The 17,755-nt window shown below is 37.7% G+C and overlaps 1 protein-coding gene and 1 non-coding gene across 3 annotated transcripts in view; one reads left to right on the forward strand and one right to left on the reverse strand.

The window, feature by feature from the left end:
• The window catches only part of LOC106931385 (partitioning defective 3 homolog), a 389,759-nt gene that overhangs the window by 357,652 nt on the left and 14,352 nt on the right, over window positions 1-17,755 (reverse strand). The window lies entirely within an intron of this gene.
• Window positions 2,412-2,483, forward strand: trnaw-cca (transfer RNA tryptophan (anticodon CCA)). Its single transcript has one exon. It is a non-coding gene; the product is annotated as a tRNA-Trp (tRNA).

The raw sequence follows: 17,755 nt of genomic DNA on the forward strand, positions 1-17,755 counted from the left end.
TTCTTTAAACACACCATCTATGCTCTGGCAGTTTTGGAAACAAGCATTGGCTCTTTCACTCCTGAGGCTGCATGTGGACAGAAACTGCTTTAGCAAACAACGTACTTTTTCTCCCATTTTGGCAAAAAATGTAAATTTTTTTTAACCTATAAAATCTATTCAAAAGCAGTGTAGTCTGTCATTGTTTGAAAGGCAAGCTTGGATGCAATTTTTTGTCACTTGAAAGGTAATCCATTTATGAATTTTTACTGTTACTGATGCCCAAAATCAATATAGACGAGTTGCAATGTGACCCTATTGGAGGGGAAAAAACTGCTAGCTGAATGACTGTCATGACCTTAGCTGTCAAGTTGTCAACATAACGCGCTACATCTTAAATGTATGCATAATATATATATATAAGAAAAAGAGACGTGGTGCTTTGTTACTAATTGTAAACATGACGACAGCTAGATAAGGTCAGAAAAAAAGTTTTAATAAAAATAAAAAATAGAGCGAGGGAGGGAAGTAGGTCCTCCCTTGCTGGACCATGTTTCGGTTCAGTTTAAAAAAAAAAAAAAAAAAAGAAAAGAAAAAGGCGACCCCACACACCAACTCTGACAGATCATTGGTAAAGTAGGGGTTTAAATTAGGTAATCATTTATTAATAATCACAAAATAAACATCAAATCTCAAAACATAACAATGTAACAGATTGTGAAAGTTCTATATTTTTGTGTGGGAAAAGTTTGCATGTTTTGGATGTTGAATCCTGATACACTGTTGTTGGTTCCTGATGCGCTGTGTCTGGGGTAGCTGACACAAAGAGCGAAGAAAAAAAAAAGAAGAATATGAGTGGTTTTAAGTTGTTTTTCTGTGTTATTTTCCCTTGGATGTGGTGCACGGCACTAAATTAATAATACCTAAATCTCCAGGTAAAAATTTTTTTTATCAAAATTGTCCTGCCACAGCAGCGCAACTGTGGCTGACAAGTAAAAGAATCGTCCTCTTGGCCAAAATACACAAAATTTCCAGATGTAAACAACAACATGCAAAGTGTCTATAGATTTTAGTGACTGAAATACTAAGAGATATCATTTTGAGGCTGTTTATTGCAACTGGTATCATCATCACAGTAGTCAACAATAACACAGAATTATGTTTCACTGTAACCTTAATCAAGTGTGACAGTGTTAAAGAATTTTATCCAAAGGATATTGTGGGGGGGAAAAAACTGAGATTAAAAAGATAATAAGAACAATTATCACGTCTGGAACAGAATAAGTGGTGTCCGGAATGTGTGTGAGAACAATGACACATGAGAACAATATACTGCAAACAGCATGGCTTACAGAAAACCTGTACAAAAACCAGTGTAACAACTACCAGCACTCTGAAGTGTGACCTCTTCTCCCAGTTCAGCACAGGAAGCAACCATGGGCCTAAAGTTGATTCTATTTTTTTTTTTTTAACAGAAATGTACAGATTTGCACATTTATTTGATAACTCTGCACCAGCACAGCACACTTAAATATTAAACCAATAGCTTCACAAGCTTAGTCAGACATGTAAAAAAGAAAGTGCAATTAAGAATTCTAAATATAATGTAAAATAAACAACACATGGCATCGCTCAGAGCACAAAGCATAGAATTATACTGAATAGTTCTGCCCTTATTGAGCTATACTGAATAGATCTGCCCTTATGGATCAGGCACATTGTCACCAACACCTGATATAGAACTTTTATCCAATATCAGGACCAATAGAGATATTAAAATCGAATCGGTGCATCTCTTAACACAACTAGACTAATGACAGATATGGCGATAGCATCATACTATATACTTAAACCACTAAAGTAAGACATCATTATGACAATAACTACCTAATATGAACAGTAGAAGACCATAGCATAATCCCTACTATGAAACTGAACACACCTGCAAGTGAAAGGGATTTTGCATAAACAGAGCAGATGGGAGCAGATAAGGAAGGTGCAACAATATGTGTATGAGAACTGGAAAGCAGTCATTTTGTTCCCCTGCCAGTGACCTTCTTAGTCACTTTTTTTTAATTACTCCTTCATTCCCCCCAAGAAGACTGCCTCCTTTGTCTGTTCATGTATCTGCCTCGATGATCTAGTGTCAGAGGTGAAGGGAAACAGAGAGGTTGTTGTTGTGTCACATCAAGACAAGCAGAAGGTCTTGGCGTCTTTATGTCTTTGTAGCAGAGTGGGGTTGTCTGTTCCTGTCAAAAAGAAAACGGTACAAAGCCTGCTGCTGCCCTCGAGGGACCACGGCATAAGGAGAAGAGTGGGAAAATGACAAAGGCTGAGCGCGTGTGCAAGTGTGTTGCTATCCGGCGCTATTACAGCAAGTGTCGCTATTCCCACCGGGCTAATATCACTGCCCACGTCTGAGTTGGCAACAGGACCTCGTGGCGCAACGGTAGCGCGTCTGACTCCAGATCAGAAGGTTGCGTGTTCAAATCACGTCGGGGTCAAAGCTTTTCACGCTCGCAGAAACCATCCTGAATGAATTCAACAGCAAACCCGATTAGAAAGTGATGGAGGCAGCGTGGATTTAGTATGCATTTAAAGAAAATCCTGTAAAGATGGAACTGGTTGAACAGCATGCTTTCACAGAGCACGAGTAGACAGTAATTGTGATCGTGAATGTTATCATCCAAAGATGACTTTATCGCGTTCTCTTCTGTAAACTGAGAAGGGGAATGAAATATGATGAAAATGCAAGCAGCTTACAAAAGGGACGTCACAATGACTTGGTGCTTTTTAAAATTTAAATAAATACTGATCTAATAATCATTTCTGATTGTCAGAATAATCGATTACTAAAATAATTGTTGGTTACAGCCCCTACATTAAATTAGTGCTTGACAGAAGATACGGTTTTCAACTAAGTGAGGGAAATCTGAAGAGAGATCTTGGAGAACAGGGAAACATTCAACACAAATCCTTCTGACTCGGCAGTTTTGGTTAAATTTATTAAAAACTACTTTAGTAAATACAGTTTCCCCGTCGATACGGGGCACATTTCCCCTACAGCTTGTTTCCAGCACATCACTGGTACACTCTGCTTCCACCACAAGGGAACTACAGCCACTGTGAATGTTCAAACATCACCTGGACTGTAGGGGGAAATGACGACAGGGAAACTTTTAAAAATTTTGCAGACATCACAAAACTTGCAAAAATCTCACAAATGTAAGCTAGAATCCTTAATCCAACTTACATTTACTTGCCCGACTTGGCAGCATTCAAACATTCTTTACCATTTAAACTTTTGATTCACTGTTAATATTTTGGCATTTCTTTCACACAAGGCTTGGAAAAACTTGGCACATGGACATGAACAAAACACAGAATGATATATGAGGCAGAAAAACATGTCACTGAACACGTCTTCCCAGAGGAAGAGGATGTTGTGTCAGAATCATGCTAGCATATTGAAATTGGCGTTTACAAACGCTCTACGTTTTTCTGTATAAAAAAGAATATTCTGTATGTGCAAAGTTAATTCTAATGCCCACTACACTTTTCAGATTTTTACTTGTAAAATAAATGTGAAAAGCTGTATATTTTCCTCCCACTTGTAAATAATTTATGTTAATGTATTTTTGGTGTATCACATGTATTAGTACAGTTTATACAATAAAGTTTGTTATTGTAAACTGGACAAAATGTGAAAAGGTTTAAGAGGAAGGAAGACTTATGAAAGACAATATGCACCGAGAAAGATTAAAAATAAATAAAAACACTGTTTAGCTTCTTTACTGCTAGTAAAAACCTTTTATACAACCAAATTTAATACATACTGTGCACCGACCTAGACTTTACAACTGTTTGTCACAATATTTGTGGGTGAAGTTTTCACTTGTGTCACACAAAAATGTGAGGTTGACAGATGAAACCTACTCTGACCTCTGCATGCATCAGAAACCCAACTAAGAAATCCTGATCCGCACAGCAAGAACACACAAAAACCTCTGGCTAAGATTAAGACATAGGGTGCAGGGATGAAATGATCTGGTAATTTATGCTCCAGTTCTAGTGTAAAGTATCTGTAATAACCAGCAAACAGGTTGAGCAACAAGTTCTTTGGAGATATTTCTACTAACTCCCAACTTTTAACTGTCTGAACACAGGCTAATGGACCCAACCATTAGCCTGTGACATCTGACCTTTAGAAATGCTAACAATACCATGAATCACTGATGTTTCTCAACTTCAACCTCCCACTCAGAGTTTTGACTCTACAGCTCAATAATTGCAGCAATTTATGGAGTGAATGTTCTCCCTTGTGTGTCATAAACACCACTGTCACAACTGGCGACAACACACATTCACACACACACACAAATGCACAAACTCCACAAGCTCCTTATCATTTCCAAAATATTCATAGCTTCAGCAGAATTTGTTAAAGCAAAAGCAGCATGTTACCAGCAAAATGTCTTTGGCTCACATTCAGATTGCACATACTGTGCAATACAGAGCACAGTGATTTGTGCTCTTTAAGTTCCTTATGTTTTTTTAACTGTGGGGAAGTAACAAAATTATTCATGTGAAATAAACAAAATATAGTTGCACTCCGAAACCGACTACTGTTCAAAATCAACTGATTTTTATCTTGATCAGGCCGAACCAGTAACCAGACAGGTTGGAAAGTTTTTATCCCACCTTTCTCTAGTTAGTGAAAGTTGCTACTTAGGAAAAAGAGTTTTTAAGTTAGCCATTTTCTCAAGACTTATCTGCTTAAAGTCTTGTGAGAGAGAACAACACTTTCAGCAGATAACAGGAAGGCTGAATTTTGTATTTCTTTAAGCTTTCAACTTCTGTCTACTATAGGATATCTTGCATGTTCTCAGTCTTTATTTACTCTCAAACATTAGAAATGTACATCGGTGAATTAGGGCCACTTTAGACAGAAATAAGGAGCAAATTTTCACCCAACAACAGAAAAAAAAGTCACATTTTGAGAATAATCTCAGAGATTTCATAGAAAAAAAAAGTCCACGTTTCAAAAGTCAAAAACCTTCAACTTCATAGTTAAAATCCACAAATACTTGAGATCCCATATGAAATGCAAATAATTTGCTATCTTAATAGCACCATATGCATCTTGACATGCATTAATACACACAATAGAAGATACTTTAGTATCATCTAAAAAGTTAGAAAAGACAAAGATGATGACAGGAAGTGGTAGGAGGATGCATGTTTTTAATGAGATATTGCATGAACATACTTATTCATGTGTGATTTTAATTGTGTTTCTTATTTAATGGAAGCACCGCAACTGCAAAATAGTTTTTTGGGTTTTTTTACATTAACAGAATACCGACAATCGTTTCTCCACATTTGTAAAGGAAACGCAGCTTTTGACCTCAGATCAGTCAAAAAGGTGCAAATTTACTCAGCCTTATACCAATATTTTGCTGTTCACAATACCATGACTCAGTCAGAGTTGAACTTCCACAAACTGTTAAGCAGAGAAAATGTACTTTTCAGTAGACTTTAGTGTGATTTATCCAGCTAAAATAGACTCAACGTTGCTTCAGGGAATAACATTTTGTCCAAGCGAAAAATGCTAGGCTTAAACTGTGTGATTACAGTTTATGTGTAAGAAGATTGCAGCTGTCTTGTGAGGGAAGCCATACAATGTTTTTTTTTGTTTTGTTTTGTTTTTTTTTTCTAAGGCGAAGTCTCTTCCAGGGTTTGTGTATAATTTATGTGCTGCCCATGCAATACAGCTGCAGCCTGCCAAGCTCAAAACAGAGAAATTTGAGACGCTGCTGCACACGCGCTTACGGCTCTCCACCCGCCAGAGGCCTACTGTACGCAATTATCCACTGGAGTGTGTCATCGTAGAGAATGAAAAGTACGAAAAGAGTCACATTTAATGCCCTTAATGTTTTGGTACTACTTATATTTAAAAAAAAATTAAAAAAACTAATTTTAAAGCTTTACTATTTACACTACTTTACTAATGGAGCTAATAGCGAAAATTCAAACTGGAAGACTCCATCCCCTCCGTTCGTCCATCGGCGTCATGCTCATCTCCGACCTCAGCGCTGGACCTCACCTGACGTGTCCAATCATCAATCAAGTTCAGCATAAAAGGATCCACACCCAAGTCATCGGCCGCTTCCCAGCTGCGTTCAACCCACCACCTCCCCTTCTCCACCCTCATCCTTTGGCTCCAGGATGGCACTCTTTCCAGACCTCCACCACCAGTGTCGGGCCCCGGGGGAGAGCATCCCTAATCGGTTATCGGGATGTTCATCGAGTTCACATCAAATCTCGGCTCAGATCAGCTGCCGGGGCCCGAGCGCCAAAGAACTGTTATTCATTGCTGTCATTAAATCTTTTAATTGTTCCTTTTTCTTCGTCTGAGTCTTTCCAGATTGAATTACTCTGCTCCACCCAAGCAGTTCGCTACCAAAGGGATACACCTTGAATATTTCTATGTTTTATAGCTACCAGCTGTATTTTATTTGGATTTCATAAGACAAGGATAACCATTACATTAATAATGGATGCTTTTAGGCCTTAATTTCTGTTCATCAGAAATTAAGGCCTGATTAATATCTGCAAGGAGAAAATAATCTGTAAGGAGATGATTTTCGCCTTACAGCTAACGAAAACATCTTTAAGAAGAAAAAAAAACGTGAGCTTAATGAAAAACATGTTTAGTACCTGGCAAAAGGTTATTACTCAAAAGCTGGTGTACTGCATGGTGTATTTTATGGCTTTGTACTTTTGCCTTGTTGCTAAAATGTGCTATATAAATAAAATTGATTGATTCAAAAGTTACTTTTAATCTAACAAACGAGCCTCATCTGTTGTTCATTTATAAGAAACATTTCTGACTAAAATGGAGGAATTTCAAAACCTGTTTGAAAATAATTTCATTTCTAACCCAGAAAAGTTCAACAGCTGTCAATCTGTCAATGTTTTGATGTCTCAAATTTCTCTCTCAAAAAAAAAAAAACTGAAGGAAATGGTAATAAAAATGATCTTCTATGCTGTAAGCAAAAATATATAGTCATTCTTAAGTCATACAACATCTGATTTTTCTTTTTTTTGACTGATCATGAATCATATGCAGGAATAAACCCTGTAGTCATCCTTCCAACTCTTTGATCTGCTGGAGTAGTGGATTTGCTGTCCCTAAACCTTGAGACTGTAAGTCTACAGCTGCGTACCCCTCCTAACCCCCACTTTATATTAAGTCCAACGAGGAAAGCAGAGCATCTGGTCTACATACTAGGAGCAGGTCGGAGTGTGAGTGTGTGGGTTCACACAAGCCACTAAAGCTGCTTTAAGCTGCTTTATGGCTCTGCCTGTACTGGATGCACTGCTGTGATGAAGGTTTCACTGACAAATTAAGACAGACATTATCACAGGAGGCTCTCATTAAGTAGCATTATAATTACACCTAATCATCATTAAAACGATTAAAGAGTAAACGTTCAGCTACGATTTGCCTGTGGCCATCTGATTAAACTTCAAAGACGACTCCTTTTGTTCTTACCATTGGTCTTCCTGCAAGCGTACAAGAATAAACGGTCCTCTTGCTTTTTCTAAACATTATAGCTCAAAACACTGTGGTATGCAGTCCTCCCCCTCTACCCAACTTTAGAGTGATAATCCTAAAAGACATCCTGTGGAACTGAATGTCTTCGGAAGTTGCCTAATTTGTAAATGGGGTCCACTTGGAGATCAAGAAACTGGCAACAACGCAAGGAGAGACCCACACCCCATCTGGGAGAAGCGGTTGACATGACTGATTATTATTATTTGTGCTCTCCACAAATCTGGTCTTTCTAGAACAGTAGCAAGAGGAAAGTGAAGAGTAGCCTTTAAAATCTCAGCTAAGTTTCTCAATTGCCAACTTGTTTAGGTTGACTGTTCAGATGAGTCCAACATTGGGCTTAGTCAAATGCATCAAATATACACCCGGCCATCGTGCAGCAGAACACTGTGACAACCACAGGAACACAACATAGTTTTTTCCCTAAAACATGTCATAAGTGAAACGCATATTTTATCAGGAAAACTTCATATTCCACACAAACATATTTTTAAAAGCACCATATCACAAGCTAGGGAACAGTGTGACAGCATCTTTAGTAATGCTAACCATAATTGTGCCAATCACTAAAATCAGATGCTAAATACAGTTGAAATTGTTAAAATTTCAATTATTTTGTTACAACAAAACCCTGTTTTAAAGACAATGTGGTCTTACACACATAGTTTGAAATCACCACTGTGCCTTATAAATAATTAATAACCATTATCTGGATTTAGGCTGGAATAAAATATTCTGAACATAATCTAATACAAAGAGAAATTAATTACAATAAGCTACAATCAGTCCCATCGAGTCAGTTTGGAAATTACACAAAAATCTCATGGAAAAGCAACGGTTCACTGTTCACTCCACTGGGTATTTTAGAACATCATAGTCAAGTAATCAAACCAAAGGATATCCTGCCACTTCAAATATAACTGGAAATATTAAAATGTATTTTTTAAGTTGGATGTGAAACAATAATCCATGACACTAAAACCTTGCTTTTCACTTTAACTGCATATTGACTGAGACACAACATTGTATTACTGTGTCTGCAAAGATAAGAGGTCCAACAAAAACATATGCAGAACAGAGATCTGCTGAGAATGAAGTATAGCTGAACTCAACTCACTTCTCAAAAGGTCTCACATGTCAGTGGGACAGAGCACCACATCTGCAGGCCACAAAGTTATCCGGTAGTTTGCTAATAATTTTCCATCCATCCACTTTCTAACACCTTTGTCCCTAGTGGGGATCCCTAATATTTTAGCAATATTAGGGATCGTCAATCTTTTTTGTTTTAAATAGAACCAATCACATTATGATATAGTTTGTATTTTTCATTTTGTATCTCAACACCATAATGTAAAATGTATTTTTTCTCAAATTTACAGTACAAATCTCATAATGAGTCTTGCCTATATACTTTACACCATCTGTGAACTGATGGTGATTTACACCATGACTGAGAAGGTAGGTATGGAGAAAAAGGCATTGTTGATTATAAAACTGCAGTCCAAGTCTTAAGAGTGTCATTTCAGTTTACATTATTCATCTCTGGAGAATTTGTTTTTGCCTTTCTCTTCTAAACACCTGCTAAAAAGAGAAGCATGCTGAATACTCCTAAGGCGTGTACGTGCTAAAGACCAAATTAAAAAGAAGCAACGGGGACCGAAACCACAGAACACAAGATCACGCACGGTTGGTAAAAAAAAAAATCATTCACAGATGTGGAAGTCCTGTCAAACTAACTGACGCACGTGTGCAAACAAAATTGTCTTTATCAACCAAATGTTTGCTTGTTTTATTGTTATCCACAAATTTGTCACAACCTCAATATAGCTGTAAGCTCCGTCCTATTGGTGCAGGACTGTAAAAGCATCAGTCCCATTTGTTTTCTGTAAACAGCAGTGCGGTTAACCCAGTCATGTTAATGCTTTCTTACTTCAAAATATGCACCAGGGCAAGTCTACAGATTCTCAATGGAGGAATGCAAGTTCAGTCACAAACAAGTCTGGCAAAAAAACACAATGAAATAAAGAAAGCTAACAAAGAAAGCAAAACATAAGCCACAGAAATGCAAAGCCCTGTGTGAAATGTTTGTGAGACGGTCAGGGAGTTGTGCAGCTGAGCTCTTCACGTGCGATAACATCAAACATCTGTCTGCGCTGTCAACTCCGACAAGAGTAGCCAATAACTGCTATTTAATCTACAATTCAGTCAGTATACATCTACCAAAAATGTTTTCCAAATGTATACACATTGGTGGTGTATGACACAAAATATGCCTGTTATTTGTAGTTATAGCAAATCACTGAGTGACTGGCCCCTGCGTACCAAAAATGCTTCTCTCTACCAAACTCTTTCTTCCCATTTCAAGAGTCACTGCTACTGCAGAACTTACCCGCAGCTGGAGTCCATTAATCTGTTCTGCGTAAAGCAGCAACATCCATCCGCACGGCGTCCGTGCTTACCAAATTCTCCGCGCTGCGCATCTCTGAATTTTATTGTATTTATTTTATTTTTTTTCAACTATGCGGACAGTTCCGTGAGGAAAAACATGGCGGACAAGCAGGAGCTGCTTCCAGCGGAGGTGCACAAAGAAAGACCTCGTAATGATTCGCCCCAAAATGACAGGTGTTGCTACAAACAGGGTTTGTTGTTTTTTGTTGTTGTTTTTTTTACTACTTCTAAAACATGTTACGCTTGCCAAGTCGCTCTACACTGCCCCCTAGAGTCTATAAGAATAGTGGTTACAACGTGGAGGAGCAGCTTAGTAGAAGCGCATAGTTTTTCATATTGTGTTCTGTTCCTTTGTATTTGTAAATAAATATGTTTTCTTAATGAAAAAAATAATTATAGGGTAAAAACGCTTCAAAAGTTTCATCAGTCTGATTTCACGCCATGTTTAAAAAATACAATGGTTAGTTCAGCATATTGGATTGGACGAAATATAGCAACCATTATGTTTCTGATTAGTTTCTTTTAATAAAAAAATATGTTTTTTGATTAAGCTTAATCAAATAAAAACCTCTGATACACTACTTATTCTTTAGGATTATCAAATCAAAGGTAGTATATACAAATGCACACCAAATGTTTTAAAACAATGACTACTTTTTCTTCCTCTTCATAGTAATTCATTGATTTGTGTTTGTGTGTAATAAAAAAATGACATTTGTTGCTGCAAAGTGACAAAAGCTTAACAAATTCCAGGTTTATTAAATTTTTAAAGAAACTGCACTTAGAATGTCAACAATTGCACCTTTTTGTCAGTGCGTAACTCCCCCGGTACTACCATGTTTGCTCTGTTCTTCACTGATCCTTTGTGGTGAGGATCAGATGTCCCTCCCCTCCCTCTCTGAACCCTCTGGAGTAAAGGGTCGCATCAGTTCACTTCAATCCCTGCTCTGGTGCACAATTTCTCTCACATACAGACAAAAAGAAAATATGCATAGAATCCCTTGTTAGCAGCTGGAACTTTTTTTTGCACTTTTCAGTACAACAGCAATACTTCAAGGTCCCCCATTACGAGCAACGGTTTAACAATCTGTCAGTTGGGAAATGCAGGAAAAGAAATTATTAGAAATTAAAAGACGTGAAACAAAGTTTTTTTTCTGGGTTAAAATCAGAACAGTAAAAAGAAGTAGTTAAATGAGAACATAGGATGCTGAGAGAAATCACCAGAGGCTCCTGCTGCAAGGTTTTTATCTAATGAGCCCAGTAGCTGCAGACAAGTGAATTAGGGACATAGAAGGGAGAAAGAAAAAGCTCACACATACTATGAATAATTTCAGGACCTGCAGAAGTTTTAAACAAGACTGTAATACAAAGTGACTTTAATACTTTCCTTCTCATTGATTGTGACCAAACGGCATGAGAAAAAGCTGAAAAAACAACTTGCATTTAATATGAAGCAGCACAAGAGATATCAGTGATAGGGGTGGCGATAGTTTAGTTTCATCACGTCACTTTGCAGTACTATTGTGATAACTATAAGTGACAATAACTACTACTTCTTAACAATAACTACTACTTCTTAACTGTATGACTGAAAGTATTTCACAGCAATTATAGCCCCACAAACAAAAATAATGCTATTTAGAAACATTCCCATTAGTAACGTTCTTCTTTCAGAACCCCAGTCCCATAAAGACGTGTTATCTAAACTGCACACGTTAAATGTATTGTATATGATAAACAATACAATAAAAGCCCACTTCATTCGTTTGTCAGTTAGCGTCACAACCGAAGAACACACCAACATAAAACCAAAACGTGACCAATTTGAACGTCCCTGCTTGACCTGAAGTGTGGCGCTGAAGACAACACAAGACTTCTCTGCTCAGCTCAGATGGAAAACTTCATATTCATGATCCACTCGAAGCCGGGACATAAATTATATCGAGAACGCGAGACAAGATTTAACAGCTGCTCTTCATACATGTAATAAATCCAACGATTCAGATGTTGTGTTCCACCCAAAAAGCATCAATCTTTTGGCACATCGCTCACTTCTTGTGCCAGCCCTATTGCGGGCCACATTGTCTCCATTTAACTGCCCACTGCTATCCCATTGTCCAACGGCCGTAACTCCTCCTCCATCCACTGCCTTTGCTCTGGCTGCGCACAATAAAAGCAGGGAATGATGGAAGAGGACATCGGTGCTCCAAAGGACCACCACGGTTGTAGACTTGGTGAGAAAGGAGTGGCCCTGGACAGAGAGAATGGCATTGTTCTGTGCTAACTATCTGTGGTGCATCTGTGGTTGGTGGTGGCAATATCAGGGGTACGGTGGAGTGGAAACGGCAGCAGAGGCTTTAAGGTTCATTTGTAGAGATAAGGAATAGCAGACCTTTTGTAAATACTAGGCTGAAAAGATGAGACTTCAAAGCACTAGTGTGTGTTTAGATCAGAGAGCAGAGCTTTTCCTAGTGATTGCCCTCCAGAACAGAATCTAAATCCACCTCATTGACAGAGCTGGGGAGTGTTTCTCTATACTCTTTAGCAGACTGCAGAGATGACAGTAATCTACGAGGTACATCTATTAATCTGTGTGTCGTGTCTTCATTTCAATTCACTGACTGACTAAAACGTACAATTTCAATCAGGAACTTCAGTGGGTTTCATCACCAGTGACTCAGCATTGCTAAAACAAACTCTAGACTTATTAATCTAGTAGCACTCTGGGGAAGACTTGTACATTTTTGGGGAGTTGAAGAGATGAGTTTTAAGTGTTTCTTGGGAAAATGGGAGGTAGTTTTAAGCGTTACTTAGTCATCACAAACAGTAGTATTACAGGGGAAGCTATTCGGTTGACAGACGTGGTAGGGAACAAACCGGCCAAACCAGGTCTTTCACCTAAAACCTGACAGCACACATATGAGAAAAAAAAAAAAAAAAAACTCAGCTCTCCCCAAACACAAACAAAGGGACACTGAATCAGTGATGCAATGAGTGTTGTGTCTTACTGACCTACTCCAAAAGTGGATGATACTGACCTAAGGCTTACATTTTAGGTTCTATGCCAGAAAAAAAACAGCATATAATCTAAAAGGCCTTGAGTCAGCAGAGCGCCAGTCAAACACTATAAACACTGCTAAATAGTGACTGCAACAACATATAGTAAAGCCAAAGTTTTTCAGCATGGCCAGTTCTAAACTTAGAAACCCAAAAATCACTTTTTTAACAGTTACTACAACAATACTCCTGTGGGTGTGGAAGTTACTTCTCTAAATAAGACTCACTCCATGTTTGTAATTTCCAAGATTTGGAGATGAGGGGTTGACGGTTAAAATGAAGTAAAAGCAAACAAAATACTTTTGAGACTTGTATGCGGTTCACTTATTCGGAGCGAGAGAATGAGACTTTCAGCAGATAACAGAAAGGCTGAAAGGAGTACAACAAATATATTGTTTTATTATTTTTGAGCTCTCTGTTATGTCACAGACATAACAGAATTGGGAATTTGGAAATTTTGTCAGATTTTTTAGGTAATTTCTTATATCTCAAGTGACATGCCTTAATGCTCTGCCTGACAGTTTCTTTGGACAGTTTGTTGAACTCTCACTGACCTTGGTGTCATGGATCTTTGTTTAAATCCATGGAAAATGCTGCAAACATCTTGATAACACAAAAAGAGAAAAACGAGAAAAATTGTGACTAATCACATACTGAAGTTGCACGTATTTCAAATAAGTGTGCTGCCCTAGTTTTAGCTGTCACTGCTAAAACTGGTGTACAAAGGTCAGCTTTATAAAAGCCAGACAAAATCGCCCATCTAAATCTGATTGGTGATTTTTTTTTACAGAAGTTAAAGTGAGATTATATGCAGTTTACAGGCATCTATTTACAGATTTTTGTACAGACTTTGCACCCATCAAAATAAAAGCTAAATTATGTCCTTCTATGGTACATTACAAGTTTAAAGAGTTACCAAAATGTCAAAAATGGTTCCTCATTTTGCAGCATGTTTTAATTATAGTACACATTCTTTTACTGTTTTATCATTCAACTGGAACACCACTCTCAAGTGAAAATATTATTCAATATAGTATGTCTGTTAGTTGATTTTTAAAAAAATGTTTTTATTCATTTTATCCAAAACAGAAACTTAGCAGACATCATTTCTGGTCAGATTTTCTTAGCTCGGGTTTTGGGAAATATGTTTTCAGGAAACAGATACTACAGGTTTTATCCTTCCCTCGGGCGTAACCCATCCTTAATGATAGGCTGTGAGAATGTTGCCATGTCTCTGGCCATTCAGGATCCTCTGTCCAAGGAAACAGATGAGCAGAACCCGATCTGTCATCAGGTTCGGCCAACACTTTTCACTGCAAAAGATACAGAAAAGCCATCGTTTCCCATCAAACCCTTAAATCAGCCAAATCCACCACACATCCGCCAATGTGTGGATGTGCCACAACATTTTCCAGTAGGAACAGAAACAAAACTGAAGTTATCATCTATAGATCTAAGGAGAAATGATCTAGAGTCGGCACACAGCTTCAGTCATTAGAGCTAGAAACTAGTGATCAAGCCTGAATTCTGGGTTTAGTGGTGGAGTCAAACCTGAACCTTGAGATTCACATAAAGACAGTGACAAAGGTGGTCTTCTATCACCTGCAGAACATTTCCGGGATTAAAGGACTAATGTCCCAACAAGATCTAGAGAAACTCTTCTGTGCGTTTATCTTTAGTCGTATTGATACTTTTACAAAAATTAGGAAAATAGAGCACATTATCTTAGTTTTAAAATTCATACACTGGCTCCCTCTAGCTCACAAACTACACTTTAAAGTACTTGTTAGGTTAGAAACCACTGAACAATTTAGCATCAAAATACAAAAGACATGCTGTTCTATTAACCTTCCATACCATTCAGGTTTTCTGTTTCTGGCCTGCTCTGCATCCCCAGAATCAAACATAGAGAAGTAGCATTTAGTTTATACGCACCAGAAATCTGGAAAAAGCTTCCAGAAAACTGTCAAAACACTGAGTTTCTTTAAATCAAGCCTAAAAGCTGACCTAGATTAATATGATGGCATTTGACAAAGTGTAATGTTTATTGCTGTTCCATAATTGGCTACGGTGTTGTGTTTTTATGGTGTAAAGCACTTTGAATTACTTTATTGTTTAAATTTGCTATAAATACATTTGACTTGAGCCACATATGACTACATCTTTTTCATATATTTTAAGATTCTGTTGCCAAGTCATCTTTTAGTTTCAGGCAACATGCTTTAAAATGCAGCTATAAAAAGTCTGAATCAGTGTGTATTTTTTCCTAAACGTATATGAAAAAACAAAACAGGTGAACATGAACGACACACTGATCCTAATTTTACTTCTACAGAGTTCCACTTCCTTCGCCTGCACCAAATGACCTCGATTTATGATCCAAGCAAAGACTTATCATCCCACAGCATGTTCGGTGACCAGAAAAATGTCTGGGCAGGAAATTATGCTGCGCAGATAAATCCACAACTTTACATATTCATCAGTGAAATTCTCCACGCGAAAGCTGTACGGCAGCCATTAAAACCAGATGGGCTGAATTTAAAGTTCATCTGCAAAACCACAAGGTCTATGCTAAAATTAAGATATGTGCAACACCCAGCTTAGGGATGAAAGTACATCTTAGTGAACTAGGATGAGCTCAGAGCAGTAGAATCCAAATCAGCGACAAATGTCTGTGTTACAACAGCGTTTGACATTGGCACTTCTAGCGCTTTTTCCAGTCAATAAAGCTAAAAAATCAGATGTCCAGCTGAGGAGAAACTAGTCTTACTTTTATGTTGCAAACGCTTTTGTGAATTAGAGTAAGGATAGGGCTTAGCCTATTAGACTGAACATCTGCAAAATATGCAAAATGAAAATATAGGTTAACAGGTTAGATTGCTTTATAAGAGCTTTCTTTAGCAACTGATGACTGAGCGGTGCTTTAAGCAATAAATATTGAACAATAAATGATTAGGATCAAAAGACAACAAAAAAAGAGGAAAAACAGCAAAACACTTTGATAAATTTGAATATTCATGAGAAATCCTTCAAATTTCAATCAGCCCAGTCAAAAGTTTCCAAATAGATACTCAAATATTTTAGGAATCTGTTTGTAAGAGGACTGCCTTTCTTCTTCACATACCATTGCGAGTAAAGATTGCAATTTTAGAAGTAAGACTTACTTCGCAAGACATTAATTGCTTAAGCCCAGGCCTTATTTAATACATTTTCAGTCAAAATAACTAAAACTTAGAAGACTGTAATAAAATGGAGTAAAACTGTTAAATAATGACTTTCATGTTGTTAAATTGTGATATTAAACAGGACAAGACTACATTTTTGAAAGATAAACATAGCTGCGAGCTCTTAGTAGCACCTAGCATCTTTAGTTGTGCTGTGAAAAAGCTAGCATTCAAGCTAGTGGAAAAATTCAACAAGAGCTACATATTTTCTGGAGGTAAAAGTAAGTTAAGAGGAGAGACAGGACTTACATTTTTGTCAGACAGAAGAAGCACAAGTAAAAGTGAATGTGCTGGAAGCAAATTAGGTACTACAAAGCTAGCACTTTCCAAGCAACTAGGTCTGATTAATGATACTGATTAGGGCTGTATCCTGTCCAGGTGTGTTCTTAAAATAACCAAGATGTCAATACTTACTTTAGCAACCACCAGTTAAATCAAAGAAGAAAAATAAGAAGGTACTTACTTTACTCTCTTATGTTACAGAGATAACTGAACTGAACTGAACAGACCAACAGGACCCCCAGTGATTAGCTCCACCTGTGCTTCTTAGGCCATAAAAGTCTAACTGGAAACAGTTTAAATAAAAAAGCCTCCTGGAGTGTTATCTCTGCTGGCAAGCTTTTTGGATAGTTATGAGGTTTTAAAACTTTTTTTTTTATGTTTTTGGAACCGTTTCAGTATGTATTAGGCAATGATAAAGCAGCGCATGCATCCCAGCTGTGTCACTATAAACCAGACAAGGCTCACAATGTGACAGAGGTGAACGTCTTACATTATCAGGAACAAAAATGGCTTCAGAGGAAATGCATTAGGTGTCCCCTGTTTAAATACAGGCTGGTTGTTAATGTTTTGACAAACCCTGTGAGCTTCCGCGGCGCTAACAAAGCGCATTGAAACTGATGCACGCTGTTAACAAAACAGTGGATCACTCCCAAGAAAGCCTGGCATGGTCTGCGTGTCGAAACACTGCAAACCACATAGTTGGCCCATGCTACAACTTGCTCCAATTTAAATAGTTTGAGACACAGATTGCCATCTCACAGAGATGTGAGATGAGAAAAACAAGGAATATTTACTAAAATAAAATGGAATCTGAGCTGGAACCTCCATCATGTATGCCATACCAAAAGCATTGCTGTTAATTACTGGCAGAGGGTTTTCTTGAGTTTTTAACGGTCCGATTTATAAAATAGATTCTTTCTGGTTATCTATATTTGGTTTTCAGCTGTGTGGAGCATAGAGTAATCAGCCTTGGCCCTCTTCCATCTGCTGCTTTGCACTGTGGGGAAGAAGGCGAGGACAAGTATTCCTGCTTGGAAATGTTTCTTATTGAAAAAGACACAAAAGTCCTAATAAAACTTGTAGGACTTTTACCCATCAATGCTACTAAAATAAACACGATTTTAAAACTGCAAACGACTAACTGTGT

The sequence above is a fragment of the Poecilia mexicana genome, unplaced genomic scaffold, assembly GCF_051168715.1.
Source record: "Poecilia mexicana isolate PSO_F unplaced genomic scaffold, ASM5116871v1 scaffold_20, whole genome shotgun sequence".
Taxonomy (NCBI): Eukaryota; Metazoa; Chordata; class Actinopteri; order Cyprinodontiformes; family Poeciliidae; genus Poecilia; species Poecilia mexicana.